We start from the raw sequence: 5,718 nt of genomic DNA on the forward strand, positions 1-5,718 counted from the left end.
GCGACGGGGCCCGGGGGCGCACGGCGGGGCCGGCTCCGCCGGGGCGGCGGCCGCGGAGATGCTCCGGAAGGGCCCCGGGATGGCCCCGGTGGTCTCCGGCTCGGAGATGCTCTGCAGCGGTCCTGTCCCGGAATGTTCTGCACCGGTCCGAGGATGCTCCGGAATGCTCTGTAGCACCTCGAGGATGGTCGGTACCGGTCTGAGGATGCTCTGTAGCACCTCGAGGATGATCGGTACCGGTCTGAGGATGCTCCGGGATGCTCTGTACCGTCTCGGGGATGCTCCACACCAACACGGGGATGTTCGGCGCCGGCTCGAGGATGTTCCGGGATGCTCTGTAGCGGCTCGGGGATGCTGCACGCCGTGAGGGCTCCGCCCCGGGGTTGCTCCGCTCCCCGCCGCCCCGGTGATGCCTCCCCGCTTAAGTCGGCAGATGCTTCGGTCGGGAACAGTGTAGGGTGGTTGCGGCGGGTCCAGGTGCGGGTCGGGGGTGCGCGGGGGCGGTGCGGGCAGCCCGGGAGCCGCACGCCCCCCGGTGCCGCTCTTATAGACACGGCCGCCCCGCCCCCGCCGCCCCCGGTAAACACCGCCGCGCCGGGTCTGTCAATGGAGGGCCCCGCCCCCCGCCGCCCATTGGCCGCGAGGCGGGGGGGCAGATCCCGCTCAGCCAATGGGCGCCCGCCGAGAGGGGTTGCTGGAGAGAATGGCAGCGCGGCACGCCCCGGTACCCCCGGTACCGCCCGGCTACCCGGCACGCCCCGGTACCCCGGTACTCCCCCGCTAGACACGGCACGCCCCGCTACCCCCTGGTAACCCGGCACACCGATCCCCCGATACCGCCCCCACTGCAACCCGGCAGCCCCCCGTACCCCGACCGAGCAGCACAGAACCCCCGGTGACACCCGGTACCTTCAGACAAGCATCCCGGTACGCCGGTACCTCTCTGTGCCCTCAGGCACCCACCCGAGGATGCTCCAGCTCCTGCCAGTAGCCCGCTGCTCCCCCGGTCTAGGTACCCCGATGTCCCCGGTGACCCTGACATCCGCACCCTCGGGAGCACCCACACCCCTCGCGGTTCGCCGGGAGCCTGTGCGCGGGTGTGGCCGGCCGGAACACCGAGTATCACCCCGGAATGCTGTGCTTGAACCCTGCTATGCTGGCCCACCGGCCTCCCGGGACACCCACTGCTCCCGGTCGTCCGGGCAGAACCTCGGCCCGGAACAGTCCCCGGGCCGCTCGCTAGGGCTTGCACCGCTCGGCGCCACGCGTTGTGGGAACACCGACGCCTTCGTGAACACGTCCCCGCCGCCCATTCCAGCGGTGTCTCCCCGTGGGTCGGCCCCCGGCGGTGACGGGAGCGCCGGGTGGGGAACGCGCAGCGCACGAGGCGGACACGCGGCTCCCCGGTGCCGCGGGTGGGGCCACGCCCCTCCCGGTCAGGTCCCGCCCCCTCCGCTGGGCGGCACCAATGGGGCAGCGGCGGCGGCGCTGTTGCCCCGGAGACCGCGGGCTGCCCGCCGGGGGCCGCGCCCATTGGCTGTCACTGCCGCGCGCGGGCCCGCCGGGGGCCGCGCCCATTGGCTGCGCCGCCGCCGCCAGTTGCTGTGGTGACAGGGGAGCGCGCGGGGCCGCGCCCGACCCGCCCGGGCACCGCCACTGACCGGGCACCGCCACTGACCCGGCACTGCCACTGACAGGGCACCGTCACTCACCGGGCACCACCCCTCACCGGGCACCGCCACTGACCGGGCACCGTCACTCACCGGGCACCGCCGCTCACCGGGCACTGCCGCTCACCGGGCACTGCCACTGACAGGGCACCGCCGCTCACCGGGCACCGCGAGCTATCCCCGTCCTGCGGTCTGAGCGGGCACTGTGGCCTGTCCCTACCCTGCCGGCTGCCCCGACATTGCGGCCAGCCGGGACACCGGGGCCTGCCCTCCCGCCGGCCCGGCCCGTAGCCCCGGGCTCTGCCCACGCCGTCCCGGAGCCGCGCTGCGCGGGGAGCACCGCGCAGTTCTCCACCGCGGCTTTGCGGACGGCGGACCCGCTCGCTGTAGCCGGAGGTCCTGCCCGGCACGGGTCATCCGCACGGCCCTGGCCCGGGGCACCTGCTCGGCCGCTCCCACACACCTCCGGTCCTCCTGCCACCGCGCCGGCAGGAGCGGCTGGGTGCGCATTGGCACGGAACGCCCGTGCCGTCGAGCACGTCGTGCCGTCTGCGGGGCCGGAGGCGGCTGCCCATCCCCGTTGGTCCCGTGCACCGGGCCCGCCTCTACCCGGGCTTCCCGTTCCTCTGCTCCCTCCCGGCCCCGGCCGCCCTTCAGGCAATCCGGGGCCAGTCCCATCGGGCTGCTCGGGCTGCCGCAGCCGCTTCCAGTCCCGGACAAGCCGACCCCGCCCGGTGGATCCCGTGCCGGTGATCCTGTCCCGGTGCGGTGCCGGGGCGGAGCCGGCAGGGGGCGTCCCTTCCGCCCGTTCCCGTGAGCCCGGCCCCGCCCGGCCCCGGCCCAGCCGCTGTGGCTCCGGTAACGGGGATACGGGGCATCCCCAGAGGCCTCAGCGAAGCGGCGTTCCCGGAGGGCGATGGGGCCCGGGTGTCCCCGGGGGGCAGAGGGTGGTGAGGATCACTGGGATGTAGGGGTGTCCCAGCAGGCACAGCAGCTGCCAAATGGACAAAAGAGCGAGCCCGGTCAGGTTCCCCATAGACCAGCAGCGTTGTCACCCCTGCAACAGCCTACTAAATCCATTCCTCCATACTGTCCCTGGCTCCAGCTGGCTGCTGGAGCACCACTCTGCTTTGCAGAGCCATTCCTGTGTGGAGTGGCACCAGGCACGGTGACAGATTCCTCCGTGCTGCCAGTGCAAGCAGCAGTGCCTGAGGGTGAGGTCAGGCTTGGTGCAAGGGGACATTTCCCAGCTCTAAGGAATCAGCAGTGACTGTATTTCTCCCTGTGCAGAGGATGAAGGCAGTGGTGCAGACCTGCTGTCAGAACCGGCTGGACACAGTGAGGGCAGAAGTCCAGGAAATAGCAAAAACAATGGAAAATAATCTGGGAAGCTAGTTGCTCACATCACTGTGAAATGAGTCTATAGTCATGTTACCTTTGCTTTCCATCCTCGGCTAAAGACACTGTGTTGATCTTATAAATGTCAAACAATTCCATTTCTGAAAATGAATCCCATTTGCTCTGTGGGGATGATCTTCCCACCAGCCTGCCAGGAGGCAGAGAGCCCTGTGACACATGGCAACCTGTGCTCAGGGGGGGTCTGCTCATGGGATCATTCCTTCCTGGTGTATCCCAGCTCCTGCTCCCCGGTGCACACAGGTTTATTTTTCATGAAAATCTCACCCTGTTGGGTAGACATTTACCCCGCAGATCAGCAGTGGTATGGTGTCAAGGGGGGCTGGATCTCCTGCACCAGGGTCTGGGTTTTAGCTAGAAGACAGGTATGGCTGTAGCTATGGAGGCTGAAGCTGAAGGAGGAGAAAAGCCTGGAACATGTCAGGAGAGAGGAGGCGAGTGGCTGCGTGATAGATTAGTGGAACTTCATTTTTTTTCTGTTTAAAAAAAAAGAAAATGATAAAAAGGGGAATTAATTAGCCTCAGCAGCTGGTGGGGCTGGGGTTACTGAGGGTGGATGGGAGAAAAGTTAAAAATAGCAGGAAGGCCCAAGTGGAAAGTTTCTGTAACATCACAAGTCAGGCATTTGGTGCTTACCCGCCCTGACAGGCGGGAGCCTGTGCCAGAGCCCTCTCCACCATCCTCAGCCCTTTCCCACTGACCTCCCTGCAACTTTTCACACGACATCACCAGCCCTTCGTTTTGCTAATTAACCCTTTGCTTCCAGACACTGGACTTGCATCTTGAAGGAGCAAATTCAGCCACAAGTTGCTCATCCTGGGAATGTGAGGGTGCAGAGGAGCACAGTGATTGTGCTGGCCCTCCTTAGGTCCCTGCATGTCGCTGGCAGCGTGTGGAGCCCAGAAGAGCTGTAACCCCCTTGTATCCATTCCCATCTGCATTTCAGCTTCCCCTCCTTAAAAATCCTCCTGTTTCCAGAGGCCCTGGGTGGATTTTGCCAGTAGGTCTGAGCCCTACGCTGGGACACTCTGGATGCACAGTTTGTCCTCAGCTGAGACGGAGATGGATGAGGCAGCTCTGAGCAAGCCCAGCTTGCTGCACTTGTCCCCGCTGCGAGAAAGCAGATGTACCTGGCTGCTCCAACAGGCTTTCTCTGCTTCTGTTTGTCTTTCAGGATTGACAATAAGAGCAGCTGAATTCATTCCTTCTCCCTCTCAGAGGCCCAGGAGCTGTATCTGGCTCTGCTGCTCTGGGAAGGCTGGCAAGAGCTGAACCTGCCATACAGAGAGTGGTCTGAGGGTGGTGGAGCAGGGCTTGGGCTGGAACTGATTTTGGTGGTTGGCAGAGTGGTCAGTGACTGTGGCAGACCATGAGGTGTGAGAAAATACTGTGGGATTGACTGGGGGTCAGGTTTGGCTCTGGTTTACACTGAACAGGAGTTGGGCACTACCCTCACCTTGTTTAAAAGGGTTCCCCTCTTCCCCTAGGTGCTTGCATGGTCCTGGGTCCCAGAACAAGCATCTGGGCTGACCCCACTGAAAGCCAGTGCAGGACCTGGGGACATGGTGAGGGTGGCACAGCTGACACAAGGCAGGCTTTCCTCCAGCCACATTGTGGCCCCTGATGACAGGACTGCCATGCAGGGAACGGGAACCTCTGAGCACAGTCCATCACCCTGCTCCTGCTTCTGCTCCTCCTCATACCCAAACAGCCAAAGCAGTGGCTTATTCCCCTCTGTGCTTTGCCCCTCCTAACTCTCCTCTCGCTCAGGTTATTGCTGGGTACCGAGGTGGTCCTCAGCACTCCCACCAAGGAGGGACACTCCTCTGATGTCAGCCCAGTGCCTGGAGCAGCCAGGCTTGGATGAGGTGCCAAGTTGACTCCATTGCCTTCAGCCCTTCTTCCTCCCAGTCCTGCTCAGGACCTTGGGCATTTGCAGATGTGGTCTGATGGCACAATAAAGGTGTTCCTGTCATTCCTGCCCTCCCCACCGCTGTGCTCTGATCATGAGGGATGTCCTGGGACCAGCCCTGGTGCCATGAGGCTCTGCCAGCATATCCCAGTGTGGGTGGACTGGTGACCCAGTGTAGGGTCAGAACAGTGCCTGCACTGGGACACTTTGGGACAGTGCTGCCAGTGTCTGGGATCTACAGACAGGTTCAAATAAAAACAGCTCTTGCTACTGCCCGTGCCAGGAGACCCCCAGCCATCATTGCATCTTGGAGACAGAGCTGCAGAGCTGGGGGCTTCTAGGTCCTGAGAAATCTAGGCTTCTATATTTTTCTAGGTCCTGAAAAATCTTCCCCTGGGCAGGGCACGACCGGACCGGGCTCGGCTCGCTCCCTCCTTGGCGGAACTGAGCCCGGGGTGGCGAGACCAGGGCCGGGAACCGGGTTGCCGCAGCTCCGCACAGGACCGGAGCGTGGTGGAGCCCTCCCCGCGGAGGCGCATCCCGCAGCATCCCGCTGTAACCCTTGCTCGCCATGACCGAGGCACGGGTCCCGGGGGAATTCGCCGTTCCCCGGCACCGCAAGCCCCGAGGGGACCTCGGGGACCGGGACAGGGCGGCTGGGCCGGACCGAGGCCAGCGCGGGCGGGGGTGTGTCCGGCGGGGGAGGGATCGGAGCGGCGA

Source organism: Onychostruthus taczanowskii, unplaced genomic scaffold (genome assembly GCF_017590055.1).
Source record: "Onychostruthus taczanowskii isolate IOZ18803 unplaced genomic scaffold, ASM1759005v1 scaffold126, whole genome shotgun sequence".
In the NCBI taxonomy this organism is placed as follows: domain Eukaryota; kingdom Metazoa; phylum Chordata; class Aves; order Passeriformes; family Passeridae; genus Onychostruthus; species Onychostruthus taczanowskii.